The 25,153-nt window shown below is 44.1% G+C and overlaps 1 protein-coding gene across 3 annotated transcripts in view; it reads left to right on the forward strand.

Annotated features, from left to right (window-relative positions):
• The window catches only part of LOC144823412 (volume-regulated anion channel subunit LRRC8C-like), a 259,653-nt gene that overhangs the window by 5,130 nt on the left and 229,370 nt on the right, over positions 1-25,153 (forward strand). Inside the window, exons 3-6 of one of the 3 annotated variants that reach the window (XR_013608790.1) lie at positions 15,145-15,209; positions 15,302-15,391; positions 15,649-15,708; positions 15,978-16,454. The exons of the other annotated variants lie outside the window; for them this stretch is intronic. The gene's annotated coding sequence lies outside the window, so the exon portion shown is untranslated. Of the gene's footprint in view, positions 1-15,144; positions 15,210-15,301; positions 15,392-15,648; positions 15,709-15,977; positions 16,455-25,153 lie in introns of those variants that run through there. 3 annotated transcript variants of the gene reach the window in all.

The following is a 25,153-nucleotide window of genomic DNA, read 5'->3' on the forward strand; positions in this document are numbered from 1 at the left end:
CATCCTAGCAGCCATCCCCGCCCCCTATTACATTCTCCATGTCAATAGGGATGCGGACAAAAAGGGCGGTGGCGTGGCCGCAATTATTCACAAAAGACACCAGTTTACAGCACTTACAACTACACAAATCGCTCAGACGGAAACACTTATTATTAAATTGGAAACGCATCTCTCCTCGCTGGCATGCGTCGTCGCTTATCAACCTCCACTGTACATGCCGTCATATCCGCTGGAGTTCAGCGATTTAATCGGCCATTTGGTCATCAATCACTCTAGAGTGTTGATCGTGGACGATTTCAACTACTGGCCGGGCGACACAAATGAAAGCCCACTTTCTCGCGACTTCACGAACCTACTGATCAATCTTAATTGCCTACAGCATGTACATACCCCCATGCATAACAAAGGTCATACCCTAGACCAAGTCTGGTCATCTAATCTAGACATTACTCAACTTGCTATCCTTCCCTGTGCCTGGTCAGATCACTGTTTAATCAGGTGCACGCTTGCAGGTTTGGCAGTACCTCCCACGATCAGACCCAGCAGCATGAAGGCAAGGAACTGGGGCCAAGCCTGCATCGAGACCTTTAAAACAATCCTTATCAACACTGCCCTATCGACCCAAGCCACCTCTCTCACAAACCAGGCGGAAAACCTAGCCACCTGGCTTGAACAAGCCAGTGACAAGGTTGCCCCTCTAAAAAACATTAAAGCACGTAGGTCTCATGATGCTCAAAAATGGTTCTCTTCCGCCCTAAAGGAACAAAAACTTAGTCTCAGACAAGCTGAGCGAAAATGGCGAAGGAACTATGAGCCGAATTGAAAGCCAGCTATCTGTTTCTTCTCAAGGACTACAAAATCGCCGTGCTTAAATGCAAAACCGAGTTCATCACAAGAAAAATCTTGAACTCTGCTAACAAAACCAGAGAGATCTTTTCGATCGTTGACGAACTGACTGGGATGGAGAGAGTCTCAGCACAACCAGTGCACTCTCAAGAATTGTGCGATAGGCTAAATAACTACTTCTTCGAAAAAATTGTCATAATTAAAGCAAGCATCCCCTTAATAAGTACACCCATTCCAATTGCCTCGCCTGACCAAATTCTCCCCCCCTCGACTGGATCATTTCCCCCCATCAGCCTAGACTCTTTCTCCAACCTGATGAACAGGGTCAAATCTGTCTCTCCCCTGGACAGCGGTCCTCCCCATATATTACGCGAGGCATTCGGCGCCTGCCCTGACCCTCCCATATCTCTTCTCAACTCCTCTATTTGCAGTGGCAAGGTCCCCGACTCGTTCAAAAGTGCAGAGATCCTTCCCATCCTCAAGAAACCTGGGGCGGACCCCCAAGTGATGAGTAATTATCGCCCAATATCCCTCCTACCTTACTTAAGTAAGATCCTGGAGACACATGTGGCGGAATGCTTGAGTTCCTTTGTTGAGGAGTCCCATTATCTGGACCAGTGGCGTCACTAGGGTTGGTGTCACCCGGTGCGGGTAACTCATGGTGTCACCCCCTCACGACTTACCGCATGGACCTCCTCCGCTCCGTGTCCGCCAGTGGCACAGATGGCAAATATATATATGTTCATACAGTTTCTCTTTACTGCGGCATGTGATGAAATCACAGAACCATATTTTCATCTCGTGATTGACTGTCTCTTTCACTTTAAAATCTGGTTCCTCTCTTCGCTTTGTGGGCACTTGAAAGGCGCAGCATGAATGCTCCATTTTCTAACTGGTAACCCCATAACGCCGATTTTACCTCCAACAGACCAGAAACCCTAAAGAGAAATGGCACAGCCAGTGTACCCAGAGAAGCAGGGCCCCAACCGAGGGAATGACCAAAATAACAAATCACAAGTCAGCAGAAACACAAATCCACAGCCAAAAGCACAGGGACATAAAAGCTGCCACTGTCAGGATAGACAAGAAGGCAGCAGGATGACGACCGGCCAGCAAAGCAGGCATATTTCAGCCAAAGCAGTTCACTTCATAGTATACGTATGAAGTGAACTAACTGTGAAGTGAACCACCTGCAAGTGAAGTGAATAGTTCAAGGAAAGGCCTGGCCTGCTCCCTGCCTTGAGCAATGAATCATGCAGCCGGCCGTGTGCAACTGCAAGCCCAATGCACCGCCTGGGTCAGGACTAGCCTAGGAGGCTGGAAGGGCGGGGCCGGACACGGTCTTCTATTTATTTATGCGTTTTTATATAGCGCAGACTTTACCCAAAGGCTTCAGAGCGCTTCACAATAGGAACAGTAATGAAACATGAGGAGAAAATTATAAGTGAACAAATTACAAAAGCAAACGTTAAGTTACAAGAGGCAAAAGTGTCAATTGTGAGCAAACAAAATACATGAGGTTGCAAACGGTGCATTACAGGAGGAAAAAGTGTCATGTGTGCAGGTTACAAGTGCTTACAAGATAAACTATGAGTGAAAGCAGGTTTTGAATTTTCCAATCCCTGAATGTAAGAGCTTCACATCCACTGTCTGAATGCCAGATGCATTATCTACACAAGTAATTAAACTAATAACAGTGTATAAAAGCAATAACTAATGCGTCTTTATTACTAAAGGAACACTTTTGTGAAAAATTTGAATAATGAAATACTGAGCAAAAGCACGGTTTCTAAACTTATACCTTCCAGTTAGCATGCAATTCCTTAAAGATGGTTCATAATTCATTAAGCAGGTAATGGTATATTACAAGGATGGTAACCTGAGACCTATCTCACTCAAGAATATCTGCAATGAAAGCAGTAACTCGCTGAGCTTCCTACGTAAAATATAAATCTGTGACCTGCATGGTGCATGCTTCACTTTGCAGCTGGGACATCACATTAACTCTTTATACTTTGTATGAGTCAGGCCAGCCTGTAACTAGACTGCACACAGATCTCGCCAGCAAGTGTATTCACCATCAAAGTTATCTTAATCTTACAGCTACAATGCTTTGGAATTTGTTGGGTAAACAAAGATCTCAGCACCAGGTGTCTACAGTCTAATCCCAATAAACTATTTTAAAGTGAAGTCTGCTCGAGAGAAAACAAAGTACAATTAGAAGAGGTATAATACTGCAATATATGGTAGACACTCAAGCACAAGAACAAACGTTACGTAGGCAATGGTGGCACACTTGTGCAAGTATCTAAAGCAAACAACTGCCTAAAATCAATGATTCCAAATTTAGAAAAACTTAGAATAAATTGTTTTTATTATACATGTTTATTTCCGAAGATTCTTAATGCTAACTAAATAAGCAAACACACATAAAGTGTATTTTTGGTAAACTGTAATGCACTTAACAGAGAAATGCCATGGTACAGCAACTACGCTATCCTTTAAACAAACCATTGTATCACTCAACTAGAAGGCATTTGGTTGGAGGGGACAGATGAGGACACAAGAACCCTAGGTGTCAGTTGGGAATTTTACGAAGGCCCCTGCTGCTTGCTGAAAAACATTTATTGCGTTTTTTTTTAAGCTGCATGGTCGCTGCCATGTTATGCTAATGTAATACAATTCAGTGTTTTTGCTTGGAATTGTCCATTTTTAATTGTTATTCTTCTCGAAAGATTTCATCATCTTTTATTCATGCATATCTTTTTGATATATGTCCTTTTCCACTTCTTTTATTGCTTTGTTTTTATCCTTCTCAAAGAATGATGAGTCAAATAATCGTACCCCTTTTCTTTTATCATTAATTAGATGGTTCTCGTTTACTGTAAAACGTTGTTCAGCAACGTTTCTCTTTCTTATACATCATATCTTATGTAGAATGCATGTCATGATTTTTTCTAAATCCTAAATAAAAGATGAAACGAACCTGTACTGCAGCTGCTTTCAAGTATACACCTGGGTCCAGTAAGTAATGGACATCCAGATGAGTTGTTGCAGCAGTATAAAATGTAGGAGGTAGCAAACAATGTGTTACAACAAGACAAAAGTGACATGTGCATGTTACAAAGGAGTACCAAACGCAGGTAGAAGGATAATACTGCAATGGACATTGGACACTTTTCGTTTGGTTTGTGCCAGCAGCCAGTTACAGTAAAAAAAAGCATGTACTGTGCACTGAATCTGATCAGTTCATTTGTGTGCCACTGCACTGCCACATTTGTAACTTACTTCACTGTTCATGCAGTATGAGTATCATATAAATAAATGTAAATATATTTTTTCTCTCTCACCGTCCCTGACGTCCCAAATTTGAAGGGGAGAGAGACCACCACGACGGCGCTCGCGAATCGCAAAGCGATATCACAGAGAAGATGGTGATCTCTGAGATGTGATGAATTCTTTCACGGTCACCACCGCACACGCACTCAGTCCTCCACTCCCTGGAGGGCGCGTGTCCGCGCCGTGACGCGTCAGAGCAGCAGGTGCGCTGCGCACAGCACGCGGGGGCGTCCCAGGGCCGTCATTGGTAGTAGCGCTAAGATTGACGGCCCTGGGACCGAACTGTTGGGTACGTACGGCGCGCCGCGCGCATCCGCATCGTACCACCACCAGTGACCAGATCATCACATTCCATATACATCTGTTGCGGTGCGGTGCGTGCATGTGTGCGTGGCGCGGTGGCGGCGTGCGCTTCAAGTTGCAGTGCACTAAGCAGCACAAGAGTGCCACTGGACAGGCAGGCAGACAGCTAAGTAAAGCAGTAACGATTGGTGTCACCCCCAGATGGGGTGACACCCGGTGCGGTCCGCACCCCCGCACCCCCCTAGTGACGCCACTGATCTGGACCCTCATCAGGCCGGCTTTAGGCCTGCCCATTCGACCGAGGCGGTCCTTGTGACGGTCATGGACGAGCTTCGCACGGGGGCTGATCACAACTCCCCCCCAGGCCCTTTTCCTCCTCAACCTTTCCGCCGCTTTTGACACGGTCGATCACAACATCTTGATCGACCGTGTCTGCAGCGCTGGCGTTGGAGGCCAGGCACTGAGGTGGGTACACTCCTTCCTGACAGATAGACATCAATCAGGCAGATTAGGTAATTTTTGCTCAAAAAAAGGCCGGCTCTCCTGCGGAGTCCCACAAGGCTCCTCATTATCCCCCTTCTATTCAACCTATACATGCAACCCCTAATATCGGCTTTGAAGGAAATGGGAGTCTTGGTCTATAACTATGCAGATGACCTGCAACTTATTTTTAATATTCAACCTACGAGACTATCAGAATCCTACTTACAGGCTACCATGACCTACATTAGTACATGGATGAATACTAACCAACTAAAACTTAATCCTGATAAGACGAAGTTGGTCCTGACACTCATGCCTCTTAACCCCTGGAATGCCAGCTTCTGGGCTCTCCGCCTACCCCAGTCTCTTCGGCAAAAAGCTTGGGTGTCAAGATCAGTAGTGATCTATCGATGAAACCTCAGATCAGCTCCGTGGTGTCAGCTTGCTTCCTCATGTTACGGAAAATAAAAAAAATAAAAAGATTTTTATCAACAGAAGCTCTAACTCTGGTCGTTCTTGCGCTTATCATCTCGCGGCTAGATTATGCCAACGCACTGTATGCAGGTATTCCTGCTTACCAGATGCACCGCTTGCAACTAATACAGAACCAGGCGGCCAGACTGATTTTTCAACTCCCGGCCCGCCAGCATATAAAACCACTGCTCAAACAACTGCACTGGCTTCCTGTGGAACAACGCAGTATCTTCAAGCTCAGTTGCATTACGCATAAAGCCTTATCAGATACAGGCCCAAGGTTAATCTCCAATCGGATCAAGAAATACACTCCCTCCCGAACCCTCCGCTCCTCTGGTCAACATTTATTGACCGTCCCCAGATATAAGCGTCTAAAATATGGCGGTATCCGGTTCTCCACGCTTTCCCCCCAAACTTGGAATTCCCTCCCTCTTTCAACCCGATCCACTAACTCGCATTTTCACTTTAGGAAGCTGCTTAAAACGTGGCTATTCCAGCAAGCCTACTCCACCTAAGCCCCCAGCCTCATAAAGCTCAATCCCAGAAGCGCCAAGAAACCGATCAGGTGAACGTTGCGCTATACAAATATTTTAACATAACATTTAACATAACAGGAAATAGAGATGTTTGGATAGAATTAAACATGTCAGTGGCCCTACTATCGAAGGGATTAATGCTACGAATTTACTGTTGTCTTTAACTGAGAATGAGGATGATCCCATTACAATTTCACAGTTGCTTGATGATCTAGAGGTGAATAGATTTCTGAGTGAGAGTAGCGGCCTCAAACTTAAATCTAAATGGACCCCACAATTTACTTCTGGAAACACTATAGATGCTTTCCATAAATTAGTGGAGCTGGATATTAACAAACTAATCTACCAACATAGGAAATGTGGTACTCTTAGGAAGTATGACAACCTTACTAATGGGGAGAGGAAGGCACTTAAAATTTTGAAGGCTAAAGATGATATTACCATCCGCGTTGCGGATAAGGGAGGTAATATAGTTATTATGGATACATCTCAATATAATGCTAAAATCCTCTCTCAATTGAATGACGTCAGATATTATGAACCACTGAGTGACAATCCACTAGGAGGTTTGAAATTGAAGATTAATGAGAAACTTAAGACCTGGTATGATCAAACACTCCTGGATATTGATGAATTTAATTATTTGACAGTCACTTCCCCATGAGCACCATGTTTATACACTTTACCAAAAGTGCATAAAAGCAGAGATAATCCTCCAGGAAGGCCCATAATTTCGGGAATTGGTGGTCTAACTGAAAAACTATTGGAGTATATAGACACTTTCTTGAGGCCGTTTGTTTATAATCTCTCATCACACATACAAGATACAAAACATGTGTTGAATATTATGTCAGTTGTAATTTGGGAACCTGGCATGTATCTGGTAATCCTTGATGTGGTCTCATTGTACTCTAATATAGAACATCATTTGGGGATAGCTGCACTAGAAACCTTTCTCAACAGGAGACTGGTGGAATTATTAGAACACACTCTGACGATTTTGGAAATGACCGAACTAGTACTGAAAAATAATGTATTTATTTTCAATAACAAATGGTACAGACAGTGTCTTGGCACAGGATGGGTTCCAGATTCGCTCCGTCTATCACTTACCTCTTTATGGGGTGGTTTGAGGCGGAGTGGATCTGGGGCCATCGTGGACAGAAGTGGGTGGACAACATTCACTATTGGGGTCGTTTTATAGACGACTGTTTAATGATTTGGACAGGGACCCTGGAGAAGCTACAAGAATACTTTATTTATTTAACTGAAAACGATGTTAACTTACGTTTCACCACCCAGTATGATCAAAAGAGAATTTCCTTTCTAGATATTGAACTATATATTCAGGATATGAAACTATGCTCAAGGATGTACAGGAAAGATACTAGTTGTAACTCAATATTGCATGCAAAAAGCTGCCACCCAAGCAGTCAAATAAATTCGATACCCTATGGCGAGATGGTTAGGGCTAGAAGAAATTGTTCTGTAGACTCTGAATTTCACATGAATGTGCAAGATATTGCAAATCGTTTTGAGGCGAGGGGGTATAATTACAAGGTGATTGATGAGGCTAACAAGAGGGTGTTTGGTCTCAAAAGAACTCATACTCTGGTACCTAAGAAGGAAGTAACTGGTGTAATGTCGGAACGTAAGGTACGCCTTGTTACCCATTATAATATTGAGAGTCACAAATTATACTCTATACTTAATAGACATTGGCATTTGCTTCAAGCAGATAGAGACTTACAACCCTTCATTAGTGACAGACCAAGTGTAACTTTTAGAAAGGGTAAGACACTATCGAATGATCTCAGTCCTAGTTACCCATGAGGGCGTCTAGAACGTGGCTCACTAGTCTGACTAAGGGCTTTCATAAGTGTGGAAGGTGTAGCTCTTGTAGGTGGGCCAGGAAAAAGGTGACTAGTTTCAGTTATAATGGTTCTGAAACTTTTGAGATAAACACCTTTATGAATTGTGACACCACGTTTGTGGTATATACTATAGTTTGTACATGTGGGCAAATATATGTCGGGAGTACAATTAGGAGAAAGGGATATACTAATTATGTGTAAACTCTGAGAATAATTTTTGTTTGTTTCTATCAAAAAAATCTGTGAATACTAGATGAATTTGACTGTTGTAACAGAATTAACTTGTGGAAGATTGATTATTGAATGTAATCTATGCTTGCCTCCTGCTGAATTACATTTAATCTATACATTAATTGCTAACTTCTAGCACCAGTATGTCTTTTCATTTTCTCTACTGACATTTGCATGAGCATGTTGTTTTATTTTGTTTTACTTGTGCTTTTCATATTAGTGAACACCAACTCTCTATACTGCACTCTATCTCTCCTTCTCATGTCGCACGTGTATGCTTGTTGATTGTGCCGGAGATTGTCCGCCCGGTAACTTTACGCTCGCGTTAGAAAGATTGTTTAGATTGTGATGGACCAATAAGGAATAGGGTAATAATACATATTTTGGTTGTATAGTTTGGCAAAATACTGTAATTTTAAATTTTAACACTTAATAATGGTACAATAATTATTATGATATGTGGGACTGATGCCTTGATACATGAAATTTGATGGTCTCCTTGCATACTACAAGATGGCGCCCTGTATGCAGGAGCTCTTGTAGTGTCTAACGTAGTGGCCAACCTTAGGATAGTTTAACTTAGGAACTTACGAATCCGCCAATAGTAGTGCTAATTCTTACTAACTTATGTGGTATTACTGCAATAATAATTCAACTACAATAGGAGGAAGCCCTGGAATATGAGGAACTTATCGGCTCCTTAGGTACACTTAGGTACATTTAAAGATGGCGCCCGAAATTTGGAGCGTTCTGGTTCTCATAATACGATAACTAAACTGTTCGCGAAATTTGGTGTATGTTATTTAATTTGGAGGGTTATTCCATTTGATCCAGGTGTCAGCCGACATTGGGCTATATAATACAATAAGTATCTTATGGAGGGTTGAATTAAATAGAATCTAAGGAGTATGGACGTATTTGCATGTCTTAAGATGGCGCCGGTGGTCTTCGGACTATATTAGACACTCCAAGATGGTGCCTAAGCGGCACGCCAATTTGGGAGTGAAGATATTCGCTACCCACGTTTCGGTAAGTCTACAGTTTATACTGCATGTCTAACTGTGACCATTTAGTATCCATCTATGATCATTAATGAGATCTGTATATCTTTTTGCAGCATTTGGACTTTGCAATATTAGAGTTTTGGGAGCGTATACGTGCGATAGAAATTGGAGTTTGAGGGTGAGTTGGATTTATATTATTATGATGCTAGGGATGACGAGTTGATCTCTTTTGACTGTTATGTTGATTCGAAATGTATGATTTGATTACAGCATCGAACGGATGTTGTGCCGTGATATGATGTGATATTTGATACCACGAGGAGTCCATACTTCAGTGAAGGAAATATATTGGATCATACGGTAAAGACATGATTCTTTATGTTGATTTATTGCAATGTGCGCATGTACTACTGACACTGCGTACTAGCGTGATACATGGTGTTGTGCCGTGATGTGATAGGAATTACCAATAAACTTAAGGGCTGAGGCAATAGCTGTACTGTAGGGTTTTAGGGACCTAAGCTCTGAAATTATTTATATCAGACTATGGTTTTGATAATATGTTGTGTGGCCATTTTTTGTTATGATGTGAACAACCTCGGATTACTATGATTTTAGGTGATTGGACGGTATCTATGACTGCAAAATTTTGACTGGGACGTCTATATGAAATTTCAGGTGATTTAATACAGAGATAAATGCATGGTATGATTTTGGGTCTGTGATGATACTACCTCTATTTTGGTAATGGATTCACTTGCTTCCCATTTATAGTAGGTGGAGCATGACTATGGTGTAGGCTTTGCTATCTTTTCACACTCTCCTTTATCCACTGGGTACTCTGACTCCGCCTATTCCTTTCGGGGACTATAGTATATGTTATATGGGAGTAGGCGATGATGGAGTCCCATTGACTTATGAGAATTGTATGTTTATTTGGATTGCAGCCCTGAGGAAGTCAAAGTGTTTTACAACTACAAAGACGAAACACGTGTTGGCTGCATCTCGAAGAAATGATGTACAAATTGGAATGAATATGAATATGAAGAAAATAAATTTGGTTGGAGAATCATTTCCGGAATATCGGAACTTTGAATTTTGGAAACTGGACTGTGGAAACTGTGCCAATTAAGACTTGAATGAACTGAATATCATTATAATTTACTTTCTTTATATTGTTATTTGAGTGCTCGGGAGGAAATCATTTTAACTTGTGGGTTTACTTAGGTATAACTTTGTGGATGTTGGGAACCGCATCCTCCACCCTGGAAGCACCCTGGAAACCCTGGATTTTGTTGAGCGCCCTGTTATCTGTTGGTTTCCAACCCCGCTTACAGTGTTCAACACAGTAAGGAGCAGTCACATTAAAGGGAAAAATGAATAGAGATAAAGAGGCACAAGAACTCTTCAGTAATATGATAGCTGGAGGATCAATTGGCGCAGCCACCAATGTTAAGAAGGTTGTTAAGGATGAGGGACTTAGGGATAAATTTAGGAAATTGGAGTCTTTGAAAAGACAAGAGCTTAACAAATGGTGGGACGCAGGAACTTTAAAGCAAAATATGACCCTGAATAGGATACCGAGGGGTTTAAGATCACAAATCATGCCCACATACGAAGACTTGGAACCTGACTTATTAGTCACTTGGGAAAAGAACTTATTAGTTCTTCCAGGAATCTGATGAACATTCTAATTGAGAATGCGGAAAGGAAAATTAATAAACTCCTACTAGAGATTCAGAAAGTGGAGGATGAAATAAAGGAACTTAACCTTCCTGAGGCTACAGTTAAAAACTATACAATTTTGGATAATTATTTGAGTGACCTACAAGCAGATATCAAACGCAGGAAGGCGAGGAAGTTAAGACGCGACGAGAATGATTACAAAGCAGGACGCGTCTTTACTTTTGCTAAACGTTTTGATTATCTGATGCAACAAGATCGTAGCTCCAAACAAAAGGTGACTACCCCTACAGTCAGTGACACCGACGCCTCATCTAGTAATATCTCAAGTAGTGAGAATGAAGAGGCAGATGGTGGTCAGGTTGTTGTCAATAATGAAAACAATTTTTTAGAGGAGGTGAAGAGATTAAGAGTAGGGAATCGGGACATAATAACCAGAGGCCGTGGTTCGGGTATCGTAAGACAAGGAGAGGAACCAGAGGCAAGGGGACAGCAGGGAATGAGACGAGAAATGAGAACCAGATCCTGGAAAATTTAAGCACTACTGAGGGAGTGGTGGATAATGAGTTAGAGATAATAAATTTATCTTCATTGGAACTAGCACATGATATGGTCAGACTGTTGAAGAAAGGTATGGGTTTCTGCCCAAATGCATTACCAGATTGGTACATGACAAAAATTGATGTTTATACGTTTGTGAGGTTGTTGAAAATAAAAAGAAAATTTGTTCATGCACCCAGGAAAGAGAGATGTTTGGATAAAATTAAACATGTGAGTGGCCTGACTATCGAAGGGATTATTGCTACGAAATTACTGTTGTCTTTAACTGAGAATGAGCAAGATCCCATTACAATTTCAAAGTTGCTTGATGATCTAGAGGTGAATAGATTTCTGAGTGAGAGTAGCGGCCTCAAACTTAAATCTAAATGGACCCCACAATTACTTCTGGAAACACTGTAGATGCTTTCCATAAATCAGTGGAGCTGGATATTACCAAACTAATCTACCAACATAGGAAATGTGGTACTCTTAGGAAGTATGACAACCTTACTAATGGGGAGAGGAAGGCACTTAAATTTTTGAAGGCTAAAGATGATATTACCATCTGCGTTGCCGATAAGGGAGGTAATATAGTTATTATAGATACATCTTAATATAATGCTGAAATCCTCTCTCAATTGAATGATGTCAGATATTATGAACCACTGAGTGACAATCTACTAGGAGGTTTGAAATTGAAGATTAATGAGAAACTTAAGACCTGGTATGATCAAACACTCCTGGATATTGATGAATTTAATTATTTGACAGTCACTTCCCCACGAGCACCATGTTTATACACTTTACCAAAAGTGCATAAAAGCAGAGATAATCCTCTAGGAAGGCCCTTAATTTCGGGAATTGGTGGGCCAACTGAAAAACTATCGGAGTATATGGATACATTCTTGAGGCCGTTTGTTTATAATCTCCCATCACACATACAAAATACAAAACGTGTTGAATATTATGTCAGATGTAATTTGGGAACCTGGCATGTATCTGGTAACCCTTGATGTTGTCTCATTGTACTCTAATATAGAACATCATTTGGGGATAGCTGCACTAGAGACCTTTCTCAACAGGAGACCGATGGAATTATTAGAACACACTCTGATGATTTTGGAAATGACCGAACTAGTACTGAAAAATAATGTATTTATTTTCAATAACAAATGGTACAGACAGTGTCTTGGCACAGCGATGGGTTCCAGATTCGCTCCGTCTTTCGCTGACCTCGTTATGGGGTGGTTTGAGGCGGAGTGGATCTGGGGCCATCGTGGACAGAAGTGGGTGGACAACATTCACTATTGGGGTCGTTTTATAGACGACTGTTTAATGATTTGGACAGGGATCCTGGAGAAGCTACAAGAATTCTTTATTTATTTAAATGAAAACGATGTTAACTTATGTTTCACCACCCAGTATGATCAAAAGAGGATTTTCTTTCTAGATATTGAGCTATATATTCAGGATATGAAACTATGCTCAAGGATGTACAGGAAAGATACTAGTTGTAACTCAATATTGCATGCAAAAAGCTGCCACCCAAGCAGTCAAATAAATTCGATACCCTAGGCGAGATGGTTAGGGCTAGAAGAAATTGTTCTGTAGACTCTGAATTTCACATGAATGTGCAAGATATTGTAAATCGTTTTGAGGCGAGGGGGTATAATTACAAGGTGATTCATAAGGCTAAGAAGAGGGTGTTTGGTCTCAAAAGAACTCATACTCTGGTACCTAAGAAGGAAGTAACTGGTGACATGTCGGAACGTAAGGTACGCCTTGTTACCCATTATAATATTGAGAGTCACAAATTATACTCTATACTTTATAGACATTGGCATTTGCTTCAAGCAGATAGAGTCTTACAACCCTTCATTAGTGACAGACCAAGTGTAACTTTTAGAAAGGGTAAGACACTATTGAATGATCTAAGTCCTAGTTACCCCATGAGGGCGTCTAGAACTTGGCAAACTAGTCCGACTAAGGGCTTTCATAAGTGTGGAAGGTGTAGCTCTTGTAGGTGGGCCAGGAAAAAGGTGACTAGTTTCAGTTATAATGGTTCCGAAACTTTTGAGATAAACACCTTTATGAATTGTGACACCACGTTTGAGGTATATACTATAGTTTGTAAATGTGGGAAAATATATGTCAGGAGTACAATTAGGAGACTCCGAGACAGAATGGTTGAACATTTTAGAGCATGGAAAAATGGTGATACCAGGTACCCCATGGCGGTGCATGCGGTACAGAATTTTGTTAAAATGGATGAACACAAATTTAGTTTCCATGAGATAGATCATGTTACTCAGGACCCACGTGGGGGTAACAGACAGTTGAAACTTAGACGCAGAGAGGTAATTTGGATAATGAAACCTAGAGCTGTTGAAGATGGTATGAATACTGACAATGAATATCAATTCTTTTTGGGACAAGACTGAAGATTCATTAAAATCTGTGGAGTCACGCATAAATAACATCTCAGAACTACTGTATAGATGAATAAAATGGGATAGTTGTATTGGAGATGATTTCGTGTATATAGGTACATGTTTTTAGTTAATTTTATGAATCTACATGATTCTTATTTTGTACAATGTGTGAAACATTGCCTTCTTTTAGGCCTTAGTGACTCCTGTTTAAAGACTGTGATCCATGAAGCACCCTGTCGACTAAGGGATATACTAATTATGTGTAAACTCTGAGAATAATTTGTTTTTGTTTCTATCAAATAAATCTGTGAATACTAGATGAATTTGACTGTTGTAACAGAATTAACTTATGGAAGATTGATTATTGAATGTAATCTATACTTGCCTCCTGCTGAATTACATTTAATCTATACATTAATTGCTAACTTCTAGCACCAGTATGTCTTTTCATTTTCTCTTCTGACTTTTGCATGAGCATGTTGTTTTATTTTGTTTTACTTGTGCTTTTCATATTAGTGAAAACCAACTCTATACTGCACTCTCTCTCCTTCTCATGTCGCACGTGTATGCTTGTTGATTGTGCCGGAGATTGTCCCCCGGTAACTTTACGCTCGCGTTAGAAAGATTGTTTAGATTGTGATGGACCAATAAGGAATAGGGTAATAATACATATATTAGTCGTATAGTTTGGCAAATTACTGTAGATTTAAATTTGTACACTTAATAATGGTACAATAATTATTATGATATGTGGGACTGATGCCTTGATACATGAAATTTGATGGTCTCCTTGCATACTACAAGATGGCGCCCTGTATCCAGGAGCGCTTGTAGTGTCTTACGTATTGGGCAACCTTAGGATAGTTTAACTTAGGAACTTACGAATCCGCCAATAGTAGTGCTAATTCTTACTATCTTATGTGGTATCACTGCAATAATAATTCAACTACAATAGGAGGAAGCCCTGGAATATGAGGAACTTATCGGCTCCTTAGGTACATTTAAAGATGGCGCCCGAAATTTAGAGCGTTCTGGTTCTCATAATACGATGACTAAACTGTTCTCAATATTTGGTGTATGTTATTTAATTTGGAGGGTTATTCCATTTGATCCAGGCGTCAGCCGACATTGGGCTATATAATACAATAAGTATCTTATGGAGGGTTGAATTAAATAGAATCTAAGGAGTATGGACGTATTTGCATGTCTTAAGATGGCGCCGGTGGTCTTCGGACTATATTAGACACTCCAAGATGGCGCCTTAAGCGGCACGCCAATTCAGGAGTGAAGATATTCGCTACCCACGTTTCGGTAAGTCTACAGTTTATACTGCATGTCTAACTGTGACCATTTAGTATCCATCTATGATAATTAATGAGATCTGTATATCTTTTTGCAGCATTTGGACTTTGTAATATTAGAGTTTTGGGAGCGTATACGTGCGATAGAAATTGGAGTTTGAGGGTGAGTTGGATTTATATTATTATGATGTTAGGGATGAAGAGTTGATCTCTTTTGACTCTTATGTTGATTCGAAATGTATCATTTGATTACAGCATCGAACGGATGTTGTGCCGTGATATGATGTGATATTTGATACCACGAGGAGTCCAAACTTCAGTGAAGGAACTATATTGGATCATACGGTAAAGATATGATTCTTTATGTTGATTTATTGCAATGTGCGCATGTACTACTGACAATGCGTACTAGCGTGATACATGGTGTCGTGCCGTGATGTGATAGGAATTACCAATACACTTAAGGGCTGAGGCAATAGCTGTACTGTAGGGTTTTAGGGACCTAAGCTCTGAAATAATTTATATTAGACTATGGTTTTGATAATATGTTGTGTGGCCATTTTTTGTGATGATGTGACAACCTCGGATTACTATGATTTTAGGTGATTGGGTGGTATCTATGACTGCAAAATTTTGACTGGGACATCTATATGAAATTTCAGGTGATTTAATACAGAGATAAATGCATGGTATGATTTTGGGTCTGTGATGATACTACCTCTATTTTGGTAATGGATTCACTTGCTTCCCATTTATAGTAGGTGGAGCATGACTATGGTTTAGGCTTTGCTATCTTTTCACACTCTCCTTTATCCACTGGGTACTCTGACTCCGCCTATTCCTTTCGGGGACTAGAATATATGTTATATGGGAGTAGGCGATGATGGAGTCCCATTGACTTATGAGAATTGTATGTTTATTTGGATTGCAGCCCTGAGGAAGTCAAAGTGTTTTACAACTACAAAGACGAAACACGTGTTGGCTGCATCTCGAAGAAATGATGTACTAATTGGAATGAATATGAATATGAAGAAAATAAATTTGGTTGGATAATCATTGCCGGAATATCGGAACTTTGAATTTTGGAAACTGGACTGTGGAAACTGTGCCAATTAAGACTTGAATGAACTGAATATCATTATAATTTACTTTCTTTATATTGTTATTTGAGTGATCGGGAGGAAATCATTTTAACTTGTGGGTTTACATAGGTATAACTTTGTGGATGTTGGGAACCGCATCCTCCACCCTGGAAGCACCGATTTACACGAAGACTGTGTAACTTTGCCCTGGATTTTGTTGAGCGCCCTGTTATCGGTTGGTTTCCAACCCCGCTTAAAATTTTCTTTTTTATTGTAAGATTTGTCAGTAAGGCTTGCAATACATTCATAACATGAGGACCATCTTATCATTTGCATCGCTATTTTTGGAAACAGTTTTCAATATAGTTAGGTGGTCTCTTTGTCTTTTCCCCACACGTTTGTCGTAACAAGTTTGTCTCCCTCCCTCCTTAATCAAAACCCAAAAGTAAACTTATATAAATAACTACTGTTTAACTAAGTACTCAGATGAGAGGCTTAGGTCAGGATATGACATGAATCTCCGGTTTACTGTGTCTCCGTGACATATGCGGAAATCCTATGAGGAGGCGTTCAGATTTGGAAGAGATGTAATGCTCGCGTTCGTGAAGGACAAGTTAAAACTAAGTGGGGGCCTTTCAAGAGGTAAGTTATTAAGGAACCCTACGTACATTCAAAATTTTTAAAATCATCTCTGAAGATGTCACTTAACCGTTCCATCGTTACTGCTTGCCTGAGACGGGCATGCCATTGGGTCAGGGCTGGGGCTTCGGGTTTCTTCCACGCGGCTGCTACTGCTGTCTTTGCTGCCCCTAGACACAGCCAAAGGATACTTTTGTCTGCGTTTGTTTGGTATTTTAGTGATTCAGATCTTAGCCACAGTAATGCTAAAGTCGGAGTGTCTGGTATTGGATACCCCAAAATGTATTTGATCTGTGCCAAAATGTCTGACTATAAGGACAAATTGTCGGACAGTCCTACCAGATGTGGCGAATATCACAAAGGAGGCCGCATCCCCTCCAGCACCTGTCAGACGTGCTTAGGAAGCATTTCTTCAATTTTGTCGGGTGGAAATATCAATGATCTAGGATTTTGTAATGTGCTTCTCGGAGGCCTAAGGAATGGTTATGCTTGTGGATGTCCCTCCACAGCGCATGCCACTCTCCTGATATTTCGTGACCCAGGGTGCTTTCTCAAAAAGCAGTGTGGCCGGGCGGCTGTAAGTGTGTTGAGTGGAGGAGAAGATTGTATAAAAAAGATATGATACCCTTAGTAGCCTTGGTCCTTTCACAAAGTTCTCCAGTGGTGTGAGCTCCCTTGTGGCTGCTACCCGTGTATCTTGCTGTGATGCCCAATGGTGTAATTGTTGATAGCGGTATTGCTCTTCCTCCGTAAGATTAAAATCCCTCTGGCAATGCTCAAAGGTAAGTATGTCTGTGTTGTGAGAGAGGAGTGATAGTGTTAGGCGCTCCATCTCTCCATGTGTCAAATTCTCCCGGGCATGCGGATGTGGGGAATACCGGGTTATAATGAATCGGGGTAAAAGGGGAGGGAAACGTCGTCCAAGCGGTCTTCCTGAGGACCTCGTCCCATATTCTTTGTGTAGTCCCAGTAGGGGTGCTAAGATATGCATTGGGGGGCCGATATTTTTTCGGTTTCCACAATAAGTCCCAAATTACCCTTCCTGCATTTGCCTTTTCCATGTGGAGTCAGTGTTTGTCTGATTCCCTCTGGGACAATTCAACGATGAGCCTGAGTTGAGCGGCTTTATGATGAAGATTAAGGTCTGGGAATCCTAACCCTCACTGTGCTCTGGGCCTTTCAAGTAATCTAAAGGGGAGGCGGGCCCTTTTGGTATTCCAGATAAATGAGTTAAGCGTTGTTTTGAGTGCCCTTTGGTAGTCGGTCTCTAGCTATATGGTCAGGCTCTGAAACAGGTGGTGGAATCTGGGCTGTACCACCATCTTAACTGCGTGGATCATCTCAAGCCATGACAGATATATTGGAGTCCATCTCTTTAAGTCTGCTTTCAGATTATGTAGGAGCGGTGGATAGTTAGCCTGGACAAGCTGTGAGATCTTGGGAGTTAGTTTGATACCCAGATAGGTGAGGTTTTTCTTCGCCCATTGAAAGTTGTTGAGGGTAGGGCCTCCATTACTTTGTCTGGTAGGGTTAAATTAGGTAGGAAAGATTTTGCCAGGTTTATATGGAAGCCTGCCACCTCTTCGTATGATCGACGTTTGTGTTGTAGGGCATCCAGTGAGTTTTGTGGGTCTGTCAGGGGGAACAGGATGTTGTCTGTGAATAGGGAGATCTTGTGCTCGTATGCCCCAAAAGTAATCCCTTTGATTAGATGGTTGGCTCGAACCATTGCTGCGAGGGATTCGATGCTTAGGACAAAGAGGAGAGGCGAGAGCAGGCAGCCCTGTCTGGTACCTCTTTCCAATCGAAAGGGCTTCACACTCACTCCATTCATCAAAACCCTGGAACTAGGCATGGTGTAATTCGCTCTACCATGGCGATGAATGTCTCACTGAAGCCAAATCGCCGTAGTGTAGCCAAGAGAAATGCCCAGTCCACGCGATCAAATGCTTTCTCTGCATCTAAACCTAGCAGGACCGCTGAAATATCTTTTTTCTTGCTTTCTCTATTAGGTGGATGACTCTTCTGACATTATTATGGGTCTGTCTCCGTTTAATGAATCCTGATTGCTCTGGGTGGATTAGTTCGAGCATCAGATCTCCTAGTCAGTAAGCTAGAATATTTTATTAGTGCTTTGCATCTAGATTTGGAAGGGCGATAGGCACTGCATAGTGTCGGGTCTTTCCCTGCTTTTGGGATAACAGTGATTATGGCTTCGCTTATAGATGACTTTACTCCTCCTAATTCGGCTATGTGATTAAAAAGGAAAGTTAAGTGTGCAACCAGCTCTGCACTGAATGTTTTGTAAAAGCGCGCCATCAGCCCATCCGGCCCAGGGGATTTAAAAAGCTTCAGGGCAGTTATAGCAAGCTGTACCTCCTCCTCATTAATGGAGTCTGCTCGTTGCTTGTTTTGTGCTGCTGTAATTTTCGGTAGTTCCACCCTGTACATGTAATCTAATTTGCTTGGGAATTTGTGGACGCGGGGGTATACAGTGTCCTGTAAAATTGTTCAAAAAGCTCAGCCTTCCCAGAGTCTGTCCTCTCCAGGTGTCCTGTGGGGCTACCAATATTTCCAATCTATTCTTTTTCCCGTCAGACCCGAAGCTGGTGCGCTAAATGGGCTCCCACCTTGTTGCCTTGTTTGTTACAGTCTTAAAAGTGCTAGCTCAGCCCTGTTGGCATTAATTGCATTTAATTTCCCCTTCACCGCCGTTACTTTACATTGAAGAGCTAAAGTGGGTGTTTGTTTTTGTATTTGTTCTAGAGCGCGAAGCTCTGATTTTAAATTCAGGCATTCCGCGGTTTACTGTTTGTTGAGCGCCGTTTTAGCTGCCCCTCAAGTGGCCCCTCAAGACTGTCTTGAACACTTCCCAGGTGTTGGTGGGAGAGGTATCCTGGGGATTATTCAGCTGAAAGTATTCATTTTTGGTTCTGCGCAATTTGTCTTTCGCTAGTCTATCGCGCAGCAGTGCATTCGGGAAGAACCATCGCGGGTATTTAGGAACGGGGTACCTCCACCCAAGAGAGACCAGTACTGGTGCATGGTCTGAGATGATTATTGGGTGAATCTCAACCATACACACCTCGCCCATCAGAGTACGGCTCAGGAACACATAATCTAATATCGAGTAGGAACGGTGTATTTTTGAAAAGAAGGTGTAGTCTCCATCTGTTGGGTGAGCCTCTCTCCATGCATCAACCAGGCCCAAATCCTGTATTTCGTGTTTTACCGCTTTTGAGACACAGCCCATGTGAGACCTGTGTGGATGTATGCTATCTGTGCTCAAATGCCAGGTGAGGTTGAAGTCACCCATGAAAAGGATCTCACCCTATGTGAAGTTTTCCAGTGTTTTAGGTGTTTTGGGGAGAATAGCTGTCTGATTTGTATTTGAGGCATAAATCGCCACTATAGTGCACAATTTCCCACGTATGATGCCCTTTTTCATGATCACCCTTCCTTCTTTATCCGTTATAGAATTTTAATGCAGTATGGAACAACAGCGTACCTCATTATGTTTGGTGAGAGTGGACAATTTCTATATATTTTTTTTATTTTAAAATTTTTTTTTGTAAGACGTTTATTGGTAATCAACAGAGCAGTACATATAGCGTGGCCTACAACCCTTGGGGCCGGCCACAACAATACGATGTATTGTAAGTATAGAGAGGTACAAAAGATAGGTATACATTCTCACAGCTATGACCATGGAATATAAGTCATTAATGGTATCCTGCGCAGCGTGGGTGCTCATAATTCAATTGTACATTTAAAGGACGTCTTATTTTATCAGTTCACAAGGAAACAATTTAACTCTATAAACTGAACAGTTCTCATCGGTGTGTCCCACATTGTTGGCTGTGTCGGCAAGTAACATTTCAGTGTCTACCGTACTGAAACCCATAAAGGTCACGGATAGACCGCGGCTGCGTGTCAATGGAGTAAAGGTATCTGACACACTTGTGCGGTCTATCCTCGCCGCGAGTTACTCCATCCATTAAGGACGGCAGAGCCCCACGGACTATCAATGCATTGTGTGATGCGTCATACGGATGACCGTTATAGCCTGACTGTAAGTTGGGGAGACACGACCCGCGCCAGCCCTCTTGGCCGGTCGGGTGTCCAAGTGTGCCTCCTGGGTGAGGTGTGTGAGGAAAAATGGGGCTATATATGTGAGACAAGACTCCAAAACTGATAAACGGGGGGGGGGGGGGGTTATGTGGTAAGGGGGTTGGGGTGGGAGAGTGTACCTAAGGGAGTGACGCCGTGAAAGGGGGGCAGGAAGATATTGTAACATCACATGCACTGATGTGTCTTCGTGCGGGTGGCTGTCCGGACCTCCGGCCAGCGTGTCGGACGTGTGGTATGGTCATCTGTCAGTTGTCAGGGCGGCTGGGGAGGAGGCAAGGCCCCACCAGTCTGTAAGCACCACATCCCCAGCGCTCCGAGTGTGTGAGTGTCGTAAGGGGGAAGCACTATCTGTGTCCTTGGCGTCTCCACATCTGTTCATGGCGATCTCTATATGAATCCTCTGGTCGCGCCCTCCTTCTGGAGGGATCTCATGATATCATCCCAGAGTTGTGCGAATTGCCTTAAGCCCGCTATCTCCTCTCGATGTAGTGCCACGCTTTCTGCCCCAGCCCAGTTAGTGAAGGAAGCATACCAGTATTTAGGGATCGGTGGCTCCCTCTTTTTCCAGTGTTTGGTGAGTAGCCGCTTGGCTGTGATGAGGCCTAGATCCCAGAACCTGGCTTGTGTCTTATTTAGCTTATTTCTTTTGTATAATCCTAGAATGCAAGCCTCCCATGTGTATGGCAGCACTGGGCCAGTACTGCGTGTCAGGAGAGACGTCACCTCCCCCCAGTATGTGGCTAGAGAGGGGCAATGCCAGAGCATGTGCAAAATGTCCGCGCCTAGCAGGTCGCATCTGGGACAGGTAGTGGTGTTGATCATAAAGTATCTGTTCATTCTGTCTGCTGATAAGTATGCCTGGTGCAGTATGTAGAATTGAATAGTCCGGAAGCGGGAATTGCGTGGGATATTAGTGGGGAAGGCTAGGATCATGGTCCACTCCTTGTCCGTCCAATCCCTCCCTCGGTGGGCCGCCCATTTGCCCCGTATCGGTTGTGTGGGCCGCTGTGTGTGTGTGCATGAGGAGGGCCTGCGCCAGCCAGCGGATGATGTGGGAACCGTTGCCCATGACATGCAGGTACTGCATTAGGTGATGTATCGGCGGTTCTTCCCGAACATCTCCCCAGGATTCCGTGTATGCCCACAGTATAGATGCATGGAGCAGGAACTGCCCCGCCGGCAGACCCGTGCCCTCCGCCAGGTCCTCGAATGGGAGCATGGCCCCATCGGCATAGAGGTCACCTATAGTCTCCACCCCAGCCGCAGTCCAGCTCTCTAGGATCCGCGGCGTCACCGTTCCGCCCCTCCTGGGGGTGCCCAACAGGGGAAGCACAGGGGCATAAGGCCTAACATCCCGGGTCAGTTTTAGGCTACGGAGGAAGCATTTGCGGGCCACTGCTACATGCAGAGGTAGTGGGCGGGGTCCCTCAGTCAAGGGATGGAACAATGTGCATATTTGCGTGTGCGTCCACGTGTAGGTAGCGGTGGCCGTGTCATCTAGGTGTGTGCCGCTCAGCCAGTGTGTCACCCATTGTAGCTGTGCTGCCAGATAATACAGCTCCATGTTAGGGACCGCCAGCCCACCTTCAGCAGTAGGGGAGTAGAGTTTCGTCAGAGCCACTCGGGGGCGCCCAGTATTCCAGATCAGGTTGCGGACCATTGATTCCAGGTCACGGAATATCTTTGTGGGGACATATAGTGGGATGTTAGCGAAGTGATAGAGCAGCCTGGGCAATGCTATCATTTTGGATAGTGCAATCCTACTGGGTACATTTAGAGGCAGTGTCTTCCAGAATGCCATCTGGGCTCGCAAAGAGGATATAGCACGTACCAGGTTACCCTCCAGTATGTTCTCCGCGTCTCTGTATATGTGCACTCCAAGGTATTTAAAGGTGGTAGGATACCAATTAAGCCTGACACCTCCTAGGCTCACGTCGCATTCCTGCGTGTCCGGGCAGAACGAATACACTCCGGACTTCGCCCACTTGACCTTAAGCCCCGATACCTCTTCGAATGTCTGGAAAATTTCCGACAGCACGCCCGGCACAGCAGTAAGGTCCCGCACATACAGAAGCAAGTCGTCCGTGTAGAGCGAAACTATATGTACACCATCAGCCAGCGGGATTCCCCATCCCGCTCCCTTCGCCCGCAACAGCGCCGCCAGGGGCTCAATAGCAAGAGAGAAGAGAAGGGGTGACAGGGGGCAGCCCTGTCGGGTGCCTCTGCGCACCCGGACTGCCTCCGAGAGTAACATGCCCGTTCGCACTCTGACACTAGGTCGTTGATAGAGCAGTCCGACCATGTCCGCGTACGCGTCACCCAGGCCGAATCTGTCCAGCACCGCCCCCAGATAGGGCCACTCCACAGAGTCAAAGGCCTTCTCAAGGTCCAGGACCAGACAGCCCGATCTCGGCCAGTGTAACATGGCGGCTTCCTGTATTCGGAAGAGACGGCGAATATTGCGTGAGGTGCTTCTCGCCGGTACAAATCCATTTTGGTCAGCATGGACCAGGGCCGGGACCTCTATGGCTAAGCGTCGGGCTAGTAGAGAGGTGAAAATTTTGTAGTCGGTGTTCAACATGGCCAAAGGCCTGTAGGAACCCATGCATGTTTCGTCCCTGCCGGGTTTCGAAAGTGAAACCAGGTTGGGCTCATTAAGCGTAGCTGGGAGTGGCGAGTCGTCTATCGCGGCGTTATACACTTTAAGCAGCTCCGGGATCAGCGTGTCTGAACAAGTTTTAAAAAATTCGGCAAGTAGGCCATCTGGACCAGGTGATTTGCCATTGGAGAGGGCGAAAAATAGCCTCGCGCATCTCCTCCTGTGTGAAAGGCGCCCCTAGGTCCCCCTGCTGCACGTCCGTTAAGGAAGGCAGTTGGACATTCGCAAGGTAGTCTACTATAGTCGCCGATGAGACCCTCAGCTGCGACCTATATAGGGCCTGGTAGTGATGTACAAAGGCTTGATGTATTTTACTCTGAGTGTACACTACCTCACCTACGGTCGTTCGGATGGCGGACACCGGCTCAGTACGGCTCTCTTGTTTGACTAGCCAGGCCAGCAGTCTCCCGGGTTTGTCGCTGTATTGGTGTACGCGCGCCGAGTGGGCCGCATAGTTGATGTGACGCAATCGTTCCAGTAACGTCATATGCTCCACACGGGCCTCACTCAGTTGGTCGTCTGTCCCCTCCACTGCTTCCTGCTCCCAGCGGAGCAAGTCAGCCTCCACCCGGCGCAGGTCGGCCTCTAGTTTTTTCCGTATGCCCCCCTGTGTGCCCAGGCAGTGTCCCCGTATCACAACCTTGAAGGCGTCCCACTCGATCTGCGGGGAGGACGCTGTGCCCGAGTTGTCTGTGAAGTATTGTGCCACGCAGGCCTGCAGGGAGTCTCGGAAGGGGGCATCCAGCAGTAGGGCTGGTTGTAAACGCCATGTGGGGATGGGCGGGTGTGGGCGTTCCCAAGCTATTTGCAGCGTGTGTGGATTGTGATCCGAGTGTGTTCGGCCAAGGTATTGAGAGTCTGTGATGTGTGGCAACAGTTCTGGTGACACCATGTATCTGTCTAGGCGGACATGGAACGCGTGCGCCCCCGAGTAGTAAGAGTATATTTTGGTGTTAGGGTTATGGGCACGCCATGCATCTTTCAAATCCCATTGTGCCGCCCACAGGGTGAGTGCCTTTATGGCTCCTAGAGATGTTGCATCAGGCCTGGGTGGGGCCGAACGGTCTAGTGTGGGATCCAGCACTGTATTGTAATCCACCCCTAGAAGCCAGGGGACTCCATGCCAGGGCGCCACTTTCTACGAGATGCGCGCTAGGAAGCCCCCCTGTTCCGTGTTTGGAGAGTAAACGGACGCCAGTACTATAGGTTGTCCATCAATGCGGCCTTTCACTAACACATACCTTCCCTCCGGGTCTGTTTGAACATCTGTCATTGTAAAGGGAGTACCCGGCTGCACCCACATTAGCGCCCCACGGGCAAACGAGGAGTATTCAGTGGCATACAGCTGCCCCTCCACCTGCGGCGCAGTGCGACTACTTCCGACCTGTTCAAGTGCGTTTCTTGCAGGAGTGCGATGTGTATCTGGTGTCTTTTCAAGTAGGAATATATTTGATAACGGCGCGCTGGTGTGTGCATGCCTCTAATATTCCAGGTACATATTTTTATCGTGGTCATCCTATCAGTGTAGGCGCCCCCCCCCCATGTCCATAAACATCAGCCCAGCACAAGTCCACCACATCCCTGCTCCCGACTCTC

The sequence above is a fragment of the Lissotriton helveticus genome, chromosome 1_1 (genome assembly GCF_964261635.1).
Source record: "Lissotriton helveticus chromosome 1_1, aLisHel1.1, whole genome shotgun sequence".
Classification (NCBI taxonomy): domain Eukaryota; kingdom Metazoa; phylum Chordata; class Amphibia; order Caudata; family Salamandridae; genus Lissotriton; species Lissotriton helveticus.